General features: G+C 48.8%; 1 long non-coding RNA gene across 1 annotated transcript in view; it reads left to right on the top strand.

The window, feature by feature from the left end:
- The first annotated feature begins 362 nt into the window (after positions 1 to 362).
- The window catches only part of LOC146863562 (uncharacterized), a 295,902-nt gene continuing 281,733 nt past the window's right edge, over positions 363 to 14,531 (top strand). The window contains exon 1 of the long non-coding RNA XR_014978619.1: positions 363 to 860. This is a non-coding gene — a long non-coding RNA (uncharacterized LOC146863562). The remainder of the gene's footprint in view (positions 861 to 14,531) is intronic.

Genomic DNA, 14,531 nt, shown 5'->3' with positions numbered 1-14,531 from the left:
CGAAGTCTGCTTCTGAGCGCTTGTGAATGCACTTCTGAGCGCTTGTGAATGCACTTGTGCGTGCTTGCGTTCGCTTCAGCTGGAATGACAAAAAAAGTCCTCACCCTGTAATTAAAGGAGATTGTAACATGACGCCAGTAAACGATCCAATCCCGGTGGGCGGGGCCAAAAGGAGACAAGGCGGCAACAAAGAGGGACTAAGAAGCCTCCTTTGCAATCAGAAGCCAGCGTTTTGCATGGAAGATGACGCCAGCGAATGAGGAAGATGGGCGGGGCTTCAACTCCCCCTCCGAGAGCTTTGGAATCTGCATTGATTCCAAGAAGCCCTCCTATGACGGGAGCAGCGCATGCGTGCTGCTTTCGACAGTCGAGACCTAACAAAAACTCTTGCAAATGCTCTCAACTCCTTATAAAAAATGTATACAATACACTTGTGCTGACTCTACCTTCAGCAAACACTACTCTCCCTAAGTCTGTGTGAAGTAACTCGTGGGAGAGCATGCGCAATGCCGTATTTCGAGACTACCTCGTCTAAATCTTGGAAGCCTCCCAAAAATGACTGAGACAAAATTAAGGGCTTACTGACTTGTGCATAACCGAAATGCTACTCCTCAAGATGGGTATTCAGGAACACGACGGAGAAACGTTGAGTGTAGGTGCGGCGAGTTTTCCCTGACTAATTCTCATGCCGCAATCTTCTCTAGCTTCTTCTTTCTCAAACTCCTCAGATGAAGTGCGTACTTCTGTGGGAGCTTCACCTGGACATTCCAAATTGCCACCAAGCACCGGAACACTAGCCTGCTGACCCAATGGTCGCGCCTTGGCGGCCATCTTGGATTTCCTCTGAACTCTAATCTTAGGTAAGTAGTAACCATAGCTGAATTTTGTGGGACCTCTTAACTTAATTACACCAAAGGAGTAACCTTTTGTATTAGAAAGCAGAATGGTTCTGACAAGAAGAGAGATATAGACACCACTTGAAGGTACTTCTGTCTTCTCTTTCCCTTTTCTTTCTTTTTCTTCTTTCATTGCTGGGGTTTGTGTTTTTGTATTACCGCTTGAAATAATGCGCTTCTGCTGCTGTATTAGATGTCTCGCTACCATTGGGGATAATAGTCAATCCTCCCAGGGATGTTGATGATAGAACATTACCCTTGTTATATCCTCACACTTCCATGTCCTTTGTATTACGAGTACTGTGTCACCTTTCAGGACATACCCCAGTAGAATATACACTGTCACCTCTTGTGAAGTGTGCTATCGTTTCTATTATCACTTCAATGTCATAAAACTCAATAAACGTTTGAACAAACATGAACTGAGAGGTATACAAGACTATTTATGGTCTCACAAAGATCTGGCTGTGTCTCTCTCTTGGAATATCCCAGCCTGGTGTTCCTTCCAGTGATGCTGCAAGGGTCCCATAGCAACTGGTGGAATGTGAGAGGGTTAGTGGGCAGCTGGTGGGAGAGGAAGCAAGAAGGCTGTGTCTGAGCCGCGCCTGCTGCTGGTGGAATAAAGATCTCGAACACACCACTGCCCAGAGTATTGATCTTAACAGCTCTAATGTGGTAAAAGGCGAGCAGGCTGCTTGACTCTGCCCTTTGCCTGTGGCGTTTGCTCTGTCATTGCCACGGTACTCCGAGGAAAGACCCTTCCCATCTCAGCCCAAGAGCTGTGGAGATGCGGTGGACACAAGTTCGAGCAGCTGTGCGCTGTCTTCAAGGCACCATCTCATTTCAAATGCCACATGACTGTAACCTGGAACCTGCCGCTCCAGTCACTGCCAGGAAAGCGCCGCGTGTGCGCTGCAGCGTTCAAAGTAAATACAAACTGGAGTCTGTAGGGAGGGCGCCACGTCCGTCTGTCTGTCTGATGGAAACAGTCTCCTCAGGAGATCAAAAGAGACCTCAACTGTCCCACAAAATGAAGCCTGCCAAAGATACTGTTCATCTCCTGGTTCTATGATGTACACATTCACACCTGTCAATCAATCATTTATACATTTTTCAAATACAGAAGGTGGAAATAAATATTTAATTTACCCTCGTCATCCTCTGTCGACTCCCCCCCACCCCTCCCCACCTCTCTTACCTGCACGGGTCGCTCCTGGATATAAAGTGACCTGCGTTGCCTGCTCCATACCGCTTTATAGATTGACTTTGGAGAGCCGGGCATGGCTGCTTCAGCGCTGGTGGCACCCGGTGCCCCAATGTTTGTTGGTGCCCCCCCCAATGACTACCTCCACCATGGATTCACTCACCACCACCCATTAACGATGACGGAGTCTCCATAAACAGTCTCTCCCAGATGCATTTAATTAGATAGATGGAGCCACTCATCCTAGGGTAGGGTGTCCGAGCACATTACACAGAGTAAATCAATCATACATTTGTAAATCAGTGTGCAGGAAATGTTACATAATGCTTACATGGTTTAGGAGTGACATGTCATTCATAGTTCAGGAGTGCTTGGTTTGGAGAAGCACAAAGTAAGAATTTAAAAAGGAACTAATAATGAGAATTGATGTTTACCCAAATGAACCCTTACTGCAACATTTATCTATGCTCTCATCTATACTGTGCATGTGCATGCAGTTCTATGATGAAAGGTAATAGCTCACGGTTCTATATTAGGAATTCAAAATAGAAACTGCAAGTAAGAAAAAGATGTTCTTTTTTAAAAGCTGTAACCCACTGACCAATTTACATCATATGCACTTTGTACTGTGCCTGGTACACGGTCTTTGCAACAGGCGTATTAACCCTCTGCGCTACTTGATAGTGAGTCAAAACCTCAACTAGACAAAACTCCGATCTCTCTCCAGGAAGAAAACGAATCCCATGAGTTATCTTGACATTTTTATTGTTGCCTGGAAATAGCTGGACGAAAGGAATGCAGCAGCAGATGCTTTAAAACTTCCAGAAGTCAGCTCCCGGTGCATGAGCACCAGTCGCACTGCCCTAGAGCCGGTCCTGGATACAGGAGTGGGTGTGAGAAGGAGAAGAACCAGGAATGGGATAAAAAGAAATAGGGAGAGTGTGGGGATAAGGTACATTTAAAAAAGAGACCGTGCAGGTGGGAGATGTGAAAACAAACAGGGACAGGAAGGAGGGGAGAAGAAACAGGGAGGGGTTGCCAGGAGCAGTTTGTGTCGGGGACAAGAGGCGGGGAGTCAAAAGAAAACAACATATCTGCTGCCCTCCAGTGTCGCGCTCTTCTGCTCCTCTCCTCTCCCCTGGAGGCGGGCTCAGGAGACTTGAAGCAGCTGCAGGATTGGCCAGAGTAACGATGATTTGCGCTTCGTGACAGACTGGGAGGCGGGCTCAGGGAGACTTGACGCAGCTGCAGGATTGGCCAGAGTAACGATGATTTGCGCTTCGTGACAGACCGGGAGGCGGGCTCAGGGAGACTTGACGCAGCTGCAGGATTGGCCAGAGTAACGATGATTTGCGCTTCGTGACAGACTGGGAGGCGGGCTCAGGGAGACTTGACGCAGCTGCAGGATTGGCCTGACTGCCGATGATTTGCGCTTCGTGACAGACTGGGAGGCGGGCTCAGGGAGACTTGACGCAGCTGCAGGATTGGCCTGACTGCCGATGATTTGCGCTTCGTGACAGACTGGGAGGCGGGCTCAGGGAGACTTGAAGCAGCTTCAGGATTGGCCTGAGTGCCGATGATTTGCGCTTCGTGACAGACTGGGAGGCGGGCTGAGGGAGACTTGAAGCAGCTTCAGGATTGGCCTGAGTGCCGATGATTTGCGCTTCGTGACAGACTGGGAGGCGGGCTCAGGAGACTTGACGCAGCTTCAGGATTGGCCTGAGTGCCGATGATTTGCGCTTCGTGACAGACTGGGAGGCGGGCTCAGGGAGACTTGAAGCAGCTTCAGGATTGGCCTGAGTGCCGATGATTTGCGCTTCGTGAAAGACTGGGAGGCGGGCTCAGGGAGACTTGAAGCAGCTTCAGGATTGGCCTGAGTGCCGATGATTTGCGCTTCGTGACAGACTGGGAGGCGGGCTCAGGAGACTTGACGCAGCTTCAGGATTGGCCTGAGTGCCGATGATTTGCGCTTCGTGACAGACTGGGAGGCGGGCTCAGGGAGACTTGAAGCAGCTTCAGGATTGGCCTGAGTGCCGATGATTTGCGCTTCGTGAAAGACTGGGAGGCGGGCTCAGGGAGACTTGACGCAGCTGCAGGATTGGCCAGAGTAACGATGATTTGCGCTTCGTGACAGACTGGGAGGCGGGCTCAGGGAGACTTGAAGCAGCTTCAGGATTGGCCTGAGTGCCGATGATTTGCGCTTCGTGACAGACTGGGAGGCGGGCTCAGGGAGACTTGAAGCAGCTTCAGGATTCGCCTGAGTGCCGATGATTTGCGCTTCGTGACAGACTGGGAGGCGGGCTCAGGGAGACTTGAAGCAGCTTCAGGATTCGCCTGAGTGCCGATGATTTGCGCTTCGTGACAGACTGGGAGGCGGGCTCAGGGAGACTTGATGCAGCTGCAGGATTGGCCTGAGTGCGGATGATTTGCGCTTCGTGACAGACTGGGAGGCGGGCTCAGGGAGACTTGAAGCAGCTGCAGGATTGGCCTGAGTGCCGATGATTTGCGCTTCGTGACAGACTGGGAGGCGGGCTCAGGGAGACTTGAAGCAGCTTCAGGATTGGCCTGAGTGCCGATGATTTGCGCTTCGTGACAGACTGGGAGGCGGGCTCAGAGAGACTTGACGCAGCTGCAGGATTGGCCAGAGTAACGATGATTTGCGCTTCGTGACAGACTGGGAGGCGGGCTGAGGGAGACTTGAAGCAGCTTCAGGATTGGCCTGAGTGCCGATGATTTGCACTTCGTGACAGACTGGGAGGCGGGCTCAGGGAGACTTGAAGCAGCTTCAGGATTCGCCTGAGTGCCGATGATTTGCGCTTCGTGACAGACTGGGAGGCGGGCTCAGGAGACTTGACGCAGCTTCAGGATTGGCCTGAGTAACGATGATTTGCGCTTCGTGACAGACTGGGAGGCGGGCTCAGGAGACTTGACGCAGCTGCAGGATTAGCCTGAGTGCCGATGATTTGCGCTTCGTGACAGACCGGGAGGCGGGCTCAGGGAGACTTGACGCAGCTGCAGGATTGGCCAGAGTAACGATGATTTGCGCTTCGTGACAGACTGGGAGGCGGGCTCAGGGAGACTTGACGCAGCTGCAGGATTGGCCTGACTGCCGATGATTTGCGCTTCGTGACAGACTGGGAGGCGGGCTCAGGGAGACTTGACGCAGCTGCAGGATTGGCCTGACTGCCGATGATTTGCGCTTCGTGACAGACTGGGAGGCGGGCTCAGGGAGACTTGAAGCAGCTTCAGGATTGGCCTGAGTGCCGATGATTTGCGCTTCGTGACAGACTGGGAGGCGGGCTCAGGAGACTTGAAGCAGCTTTAGGATTGGCCTGAGTGCCGATGATTTGCGCTTCGTGACAGACTGGGAGGCGGGCTCAGGAGACTTGACGCAGCTTCAGGATTGGCCTGAGTGCCGATGATTTGCGCTTCGTGACAGACTGGGAGGCGGGCTCAGGGAGACTTGAAGCAGCTTCAGGATTGGCCTGAGTGCCGATGATTTGCGCTTCGTGAAAGACTGGGAGGCGGGCTCAGGGAGACTTGAAGCAGCTTCAGGATTGGCCTGAGTGCCGATGATTTGCGCTTCGTGACAGACTGGGAGGCGGGCTCAGGAGACTTGACGCAGCTTCAGGATTGGCCTGAGTGCCGATGATTTGCGCTTCGTGACAGACTGGGAGGCGGGCTCAGGGAGACTTGAAGCAGCTTCAGGATTGGCCTGAGTGCCGATGATTTGCGCTTCGTGAAAGACTGGGAGGCGGGCTCAGGGAAACTTGACGCAGTTGCAGGATTGGCCAGAGTAACGATGATTTGCGCTTCGTGACAGACTGGGAGGCGGGCTCAGGGAGACTTGAAGCAGCTTCAGGATTGGCCTGAGTGCCGATGATTTGCGCTTCGTGACAGACTGGGAGGCGGGCTCAGGGAGACTTGAAGCAGCTTCAGGATTCGCCTGAGTGCCGATGATTTGCGCTTCGTGACAGACTGGGAGGCGGGCTCAGGGAGACTTGAAGCAGCTTCAGGATTGGCCTGAGTGCCGATGATTTGCGCTTCGTGACAGACTGGGAGGCGGGCTCAGGGAGACTTGAAGCAGCTTCAGGATTCGCCTGAGTGCCGATGATTTGCGCTTCGTGACAGACTGGGAGGTGGGCTCAGGGAGACTTGACGCAGCTGCAGGATTGGCCTGAGTGTGGATGATTTGCGCTTCGTGACAGACTGGGAGGCGGGCTCAGGGAGACTTGAAGCAGCTGCAGGATTGGCCTGAGTGCCGATGATTTGCGCTTCGTGACAGACTGGGAGGCGGGCTCAGGGAGACTTGAAGCAGCTTCAGGATTGGCCTGAGTGCCGATGATTTGCGCTTCGTGACAGACTGGGAGGCGGGCTCAGAGAGACTTGACGCAGCTGCAGGATTGGCCAGAGTAACGATGATTTGCGCTTCGTGACAGACTGGGAGGCGGGCTGAGGGAGACTTGAAGCAGCTTCAGGATTGGCCTGAGTGCCGATGATTTGCGCTTCGTGACAGACTGGGAGGCGGGCTGAGGGAGACTTGAAGCAGCTTCAGGATTGGCCTGAGTGCCGATGATTTGCGCTTCGTGACAGACTGGGAGGCGGGCTCAGGAGACTTGACGCAGCTTCTGGATTGGCCTGAGTGCCGATGATTTGCGCTTCGTGACAGACTGGGAGGCGGGCTCAGGAGACTTGACGCAGCTGCAGGATTAGCCTGAGTGCCGATGATTTGCGCTTCGTGACAGACTGGGAGCCCGTGGCTGCTTTTCCAACCCGACCTTACCAGATCTTTAGGATCGGAAGGGCTAGGCAGAGGGGGGGACAGCACCTGAGGAAAGGCCTAGGGGTGTAATGCCCCATGACCTGACCTCTGAGGCTGGCCTGGTAGATGACAATGATCTGGACCTGGAAAATCCAGCTCCCCTAGACAGTGATGGAGAGGACCATAATGGACCCGTCTTTGTCTCTCCTGGGAGAGTTGGTGGTGGGTCAAGAAGGTCAAGATCTCCCTCAGTTGAGTCTAACCATCCTAACTCATCTGTAGGGACCTCAATCTCCTCTCATAGGAGGGAAACCTCTCAGGAGAGACTGCTCAAGTATGAGGAAGCTCAGCTTGAAATCAGAAGGAAGCAGGCAGCCCTAGATATGGAGGCCCTAGAGCTCTACAGAGCTAGAAAAAAGGTGGGACTAGAGTCCCATGGTGGCAGCAACATCCCTAGAGATAGGGAGAGGTCTAATGACCATAGAAACATGAATAAGATTGTCCCTCCCTACCAGAGTGGGGATGACATCCACAAATGGATACCTGCACTGGAAAGGGCCTGTAAAGTTCAAAGGGTCGCCCAGGAGCAGTGGGCAGCCATCTTATGGCTCTCCTTTGCAGACAAAGGTAGAGATAAACTCCTCACTGTTAGAGAGGAGGAGTCAGATGATTACAACAGTCTGAAGAGTGCCTTAATTAATGGGTTTGGCCTAACCACTGAGCAATACAGGTTGAAGTTCAGGGATACCCAAAAGGCACAGACTCAGGACTGGGTACACTTTGTAGATTGTGCTACTAAGGCTCTGGAAGGTTGGTTACTTGGCAGTAAAGTGCATGACTATCAAGGATTGTACAATTTGATTATGAGGGAGCAGATCCTTATTAATTGTCAGAATCAGCTGTTGCACCAGTACCTCGTAGACTCAGATCTGACCTCTCCCCAAGAATTGGGAAAGAAGATAGACAAGTGGGTCAGAACCAGGGTGAGTAAGAAGGTACAGAACCAAGGTGGTGAACCCAAGAAGCAAGATCCTAAAAACTCTGATAAGGGTGGGGAGAAGGGTAAAGACCAGAAGTCTTCACAAGGCTGCCAACATCTTCTTCAGGTGGGGATTCACAGTCTAACAAGGGAAAAGGCCAAAAGAAACCATGGTGCAAGATTTTTAAACAGAAATCTCACTGGTCAAGTGATTGCATCAAGTCCAAAGAATCTACTCCAGCCACCATTGCCCCTAAGGCAACTGTTCACCCAGTGCAGCTACAATAGGTGGTGGCAATGTTCAGAATAAGGGTGTAGTAGGGTTGACCCTGGGTTCTGAGATGGACTGTGGCCTAGTTAGAGTTACAACTCAGGCTGTGCTTGTCTGTGATGGGGGCATGGATATGTCCACCTTTGTGAGTCCCTGTAATCTGGGCAAATACAGACAACAGCCTTTAATAAATGGTGTAGAGGCTTTGGCATTCAGGGACACAGGAGCAAGTGTCACAATGGTGACAAAAGATCTTGTGGATCCTGGGCAGATTATACTTGGTGAAATGTACCAAGTGACCAATGCCAGCAATGTCAGAACAGACCATTCTCTGGCAGTTGTTAACTTTTCCTGTGGAGGGGTAACTGGCCTTAAGAAAGGTTGTGGTAAGTGCAGACCTACCAGTACAGTGCTTGCTTGGCAATGATTTAGAAACTTCAGCATGGGCTTAAGTGGAGCTCAAAACACATGCAGAAATGTTAGGGATCCCTGCTCATGTCTTTGCTGTGACTAGGTCACAGACCAAAATGTCTAGAACTTGACAGGCCCTGGATTCTGGAATAATGGACTAGGTGCCTCCCAAGAGGAGGAGCAGTAGGGTTAAGGCAGTGCCTTCCCACCTGACTCAGAATGCTGATCAGTCTTCTCAGGGAGTGATCTTGAGCCTGAAGAAGGAACTGTCCCAGAAGAGCATGAACCTGACCAGGTTGAGTTCTTGGGGACAGGGGGCCCTTCCAGGTCTGATCTGAGCCAAGAGCAGAAAACCTGCCCCTCTCTTGAACCCTTCAGAAAGCAAGCTGCTCATGAGGCTGCTGGGAATGTCAGTGGCACCCATAAAGTTTATTGGGATGATGGACAACTTTATTCAGAGTGTAGAGACCCCAAACCTGGTGCATCCAGGAGGTTGGTTAAACCTCTGAAGTTTAGGGGGTTCCTATTGACACTAGCCCATGATGTTCTCCTAGCAGGACACCTGGGTCACAACAAGACTTGGGACAGAATTGTTCCGCACTTTCACTGGCCCCACATGTTTGAAGACACTAAGGAGTTTTGTCGCTACTGTGTGACCTGCCAAGCCAGTGGCAAGGCAGGTGGAACCACAAAGGCCCCACTGATACCACTACCTGTGGTGGGGGTTCCCTTTGAGAGGGTGGGGATTGACATTTTTAGTCCCATGGATCCTCAGACAGCATCTGGGCACCAGTTTATACTGGTGGTGGTCGATCATGCCACCAGGTACCCAGAAGCAATTCCCCTAAGGACCACTACAGCACCTGTAGTAGCAAGAGCTCTCTTGAGTGTATTCTCAAGAGTAGGCTTTCCTAAGGAGGTAGTATCTGACAGGGTGCAAACTTCATGTCTAGTTACTTGACTGCTATGTGGAAGGAGTGTGGAATGAACTACAAGTTCACCACACCCTATCACCCACAATGCAATGGTTTAGTTGAAAGGTTCAACAAAACCTTAAAGGGCATGATTAAAGGACTCCCAGAAAAGCTTAGGCGAAATGGGACATACTCTTGCCCTGCCTTTTGTTTTCATACAGGGAGGTGCCTCAAAAGGGGGTTGGTTACAGCACTTTTGAACAATTGTTTGGTCACCCTGTCAGGGGTCCATTGTGTCTGGTTAAGGAAGAATGGGAGTTACCTCTCAAACCCCTCAATCGGGACATATTGGACTATGTACTTGGTCTCCGTTCCAGGATGGCTGAGTAGATGAAAAAGGCAATCAAAAACCTTGAGGCTAGCCAGGAATTACAAAAAGCCTGGCATGACCAAAAGCCTGTACTGACTGTCTACCAGCCAGGACAGAAAGTGTGGGTGTTGGAGCCTGTGGCCCCAGCAGCCCTCAGGGACAAATGGAATGGCCCCCATACAATTGTTGAACAGAAAGGGAAGGTCACCTACTTGGTAGACCCTGGAACCCCTTGGAGTCCCCACAGGGTACTTCATGTCAACAGACTAAAACCATATGTTGACAGGGCAGGCATGGGCTTGCTCATGGCTACTGATGAAGGACAGGAGGAAGAGAGTTACCCACTCCCTGACCTGCTTTCTCAGAACCCTGATGATGGGTCAGTTGATGGTGTAGCCTTGGCAGGCAGCCTCACTGCCCAGCAGCAAACTGACTGCAGAAAACTTCTCAGCTAGTTCAGACATATGTTTTCTCTGACTCCAAGTCAGACCGCCTGGTTCACTCATGAAGAGGACACTGGGAACAGTCTGCCTGTGAAGAATAAGATCTACAGTTAACCTGACCATGTCAGGGACTGTATAAGGACAGAAGTCCAAAAGATGTTGGATTTGGGAGTTATTGAACCCTCAGTTAGCCCTTGGGCTAGTCCAGTAGGCCTGGTACCTAAACCTCACACCACAGATGGCAAGAGAGAAATGAGGTTTTGTGTAGACTACAGGGGTCTCAATGCAGTCACCAGGACTGATGCCCATCCCATCCCCAGGGCAGATGAGCTAATAGATACTTTGGCCTCAGCCAACTTTCTAAGCACCTTTGACCTGACAGCTGGCTACTGGCAGATCAGACTAGCTGATGATGCAAAGCCAAAGACAGCATTTTATACCCCTAGTGGGCACTATCAATTTGTGGTAATGCCCTTTGGTTTGAAGAATGCACCTGCCACTTTCCAAAGGTTGGTGAATACAGTCCTTACAGGCCTGGAAGACTATAGTGCAGCATATCTAGATGATATTGCTGTCTTTCGCTCCACCTGGGAGGATCATCTGCTCCACCTGAGGAATGTTTTGGAGGGCCCGCAAAAAGCAGGCATAACCATCAAGGCTACTAAGTGCCAAATAGGGCAGAGTCAGGTTGTGCACCTGGGCCACCTTGTAGGTGGAGGCCAGGTTCAACCATTGCAAAGCAAAATCCAGACCATAATGGACTGGGTTTCTCCAACTAACCAGACTCAGGTAAGAGCCTTCTTAGGCCTGACTGGGTGCTATAGGAGATTTGTCAAGGGGTATGGATCAATAGTTACACCCCCTGAATGAATTAACCTCTAAGAAAATGCCCAAAAAGGTTCAGTGGACAGCTAGCTGTCAAAAGGCATTTGATGACCTGAAGCAAAGTCCTGACTACTCCAAAAAGTTAATTGTCCAAACAGATGCATCTGAGTTGGGGGTAGGGGCTGTACTGTCACAGTTGAATGATGAAGGTCAGGATCAACCAGTAGCATTCATAAGCAGAAGGTTGACCACCGGAGAGAAACGTTGGTCAGCCATTGAAAGGGAGGCCTTTGCTGTGGTTTGGGCTCTGAAGAAGTTGAGGCCATACTTATTTGGTACTCACTTCATTGTTCAGACGGAGCTTAAGCCCCTCTTATGGCTAAAACAGATGAAGGGTGAAAATCCCAAATTGCTCAGGTGGTCCATTTCCCTACAGGGGATGGACTGTACAGTGGAACATAGACTTGGGAGTAACCGTGCCAATGCAGATGGACTCTCCAGATATTTCCACTTAGAACATGAAGACTCAACTGGTCAAGGTTAGTTTAATGTGCCTGCGTTTCGTTTGAGGGGGGTTGTGTAGGTCAGTAGGATCTGCTTCACATCTTAACCCACACTTTTTGCTGGTGTTTCACTGTTTTTCGACTTTAGTCTGGCTGGGACCCTGCTATTCAGGGCCCCAGCCTAGCTGCTTCCTCTCTAAAATGATTCCATGTACTTTAGGTACATTACAGATTGGATCTGAGGTGCCCTTGTAAGCCCCTGGTTTATGGTATACTATGTACCCAGGGCATAGGTACCCCAGAGGCCTACCAGGGGCTGAAGCATGTATTATGCCACCCATGGAATGCCACCCAAAATTACACCACAGGTATGCTACTGCAGCCTGGGTGAGGTGGTGCATGCACCCCTTACTGTGATATAGGTTACCGATATCACTATATTACCTACTGGCGGTCGCCAGTAGGTAGTTATAGTTAGGACCCTGTTTCCATAGGAAATCCGCAACATTCTATTTGGAATAACTTTGGCGTCGGTCGACGAATCCTCGCGAAATTTTCAAAATAGGTGGGGCGCTCCGCTCCGCTCCTACCCTGAAAGTCTCGGGGGGATTCGTCAAGCAGGGGCCGAGAAAAAAGGGGGGTCCCAAAACGCGTTTTCCCCATGCATTTTTCCATAGGACCTTTAGACACAGCTACAGCCCGAACGGCTGAACAGAATTACTTGAAATTTGGCAGAGAGGTAGCCATAAGGTCAAGGAAGTGCCTTTTGCAGGTCTGGTGTAAATCTGTTCAGTATTTCCTGAGAAAATAGCATTTAAAAGCATATATATATGTGGGCGGAGCCTAACCACACATCTCATCCTGAGATCTGATTGGCTGTCAGCACTTCATCCAAGAAGTGTTGGCAGCCATCTTGGGACCAATATACATGATAGCACCTCATTAAAAAGCATTGCAGTTAATAGAAGGTTTTAAGACTTTAGTTACATTATACATCATTTGTTGATGGTACCATACTCATTTTAGGAATTGTGGTGTGTTCTAAGGTGATTTCACCATGTGAAAAAGCCTTCTGCTGGGATATCATGATTGAGAGAAAAATATTTTCTCATGCTTTTACCACAGAGGTTTGGAAGGTGATCTATAGGCTAAACTGAGAGCTTATTTTCTGTAAATTCACATTATCTTTCTCAGTCATGTGAGAATGAAGTCTGACATTCTCAGTAAAACATGTACATCCAACAAGGGCAGAGACTGTCAGTTGATTCCTTTGTGTTCTACTGCAGCTTCCCAGAGTGTTCCAAAGAACTACTAGAGTGCTAACAGTCCTACTTATGATAAACGTATGGCACACCTGAAGCCATCTTGCTTGGATTAAAGTGGTAACTCTTAAAACATTTAATTTAAAAAGGAACAAAATGAGGGTGTTCATTTTTCCATAAAAAGTATGATTAGTGCTGCAGAAAGAAAAATTAGGGCACATTTTGAGTGACTTCTCAAATCCTCTTCTATTTCATTAAAAAATTCTGACATGCAGACTGAAACATGCACTTTCAATACCAGCAGCAGTTTTCCCTGGTGAGCAGTAGCTTTACTACAGTGATCTAATGAGCAAAAAGAGTGCTAACATTCTGAATTTATGGCAAATGTGTGACACATCAGAATGCCTTCTTGATGGAATCAAAGTAAAAAACTGAAAGTATTTCCTACTGAGGAGACTGCAGTAAATGAGGAAATTAGGAAACTTCATAACAAATAAGTCTCCCAAGATGGCCACCAGAGACAAAAGAGCCCAAATGTAGCCCAAATATCACCCAGATGTAGCCCAAGTATAGCCCAATGACAGAATGTCCCAGAATGTTCTTAAAAAACAACTAGAGCGCTTACTGTCTTCATTATGACAAAAGTATGGCACACCTGAAGCCATCTTGATTGGAATAAACTGGTAACACTTAAAACATTTAATTTAAAAAGGAACACAATGAGGAGGTTCATTTTGCCATAGAAATTATGATTAATGCTGAAGAAAGAAAATGAGGCCACATTTTGAGTGACTTCTCAAATCCTCTTCTATTTCATTAAAAAATTCTGACATGCAGACTGAAACATGCACTTTTAATACCAGGAGCAGACTTCCATGGTGCAGTAGTTTTACTACAGTGATCTAATGAGCAACTAGAGTGCTAACATTCAGAATTTATGGCAAATGTGTGACATATCTGAATACCTTCATGATGGAATCAAAGTAAAAAACTGAAAGCATTTCCTACTGAGGAGACTGCAGTACATGAGGAAATTAGGAAACTTCATAACAAATAAATCTCCCAAGATGGCCACCGGAGACAAAAGAGCCCAAATGTAGCCCAAAATCACCCAGATGTAGCCCAAATATAGCCCAATGACAGAAGTGTGCAAAACACTTATTATTTTGTGTTTTTGCAGTGTTATATAGTGCAGACTTGTCAGGTATTGGAGTGCTTTACATGAGCATTGGTTACATCACACAAGAACAAATTCATTTTGGTTGTAGACATGGGGAGACTAAGTGATTTGACCAGAATCACAGAATGTCGAGCTGAAGCAGAAACTTCAACCTGGTTCCCCAGTTGCAAAGTCTGCAGTTCTGGAAGTAACACCACATCCTCTCCCCTAAGTGCAACATTTAATCAAGTGGTCAACTGGATAAAAAAACATAAAGATAACAAATAATTTAAAAGTGCTTTGTCGCTATTTGAAAACTCAGAAAATATGTCCTTATTTTAGTCTTTTAGAGCACTAACCATAATTTTGATGCCAATAAGACCCTCTCATATATGTAATTTCTAAAGGAAATGCTCTAGGTATTACAGTTTTTATTACATCAAGATGATGTCAGGCGTTCCACACTTTTGTAATAAATATAGAATGTTAGCAATCTAGTTGTTCATTAGGATACTGTTGAGAGGCAGAGGCC

The sequence above is a fragment of the Triturus cristatus genome, chromosome 2_2, assembly GCF_964204655.1.
Source record: "Triturus cristatus chromosome 2_2, aTriCri1.1, whole genome shotgun sequence".
NCBI classification, from domain to species: domain Eukaryota; kingdom Metazoa; phylum Chordata; class Amphibia; order Caudata; family Salamandridae; genus Triturus; species Triturus cristatus.
Note: the sequence above shows the minus strand (reverse complement) of the source record. Positions and strands in the feature narration are given on the sequence as shown.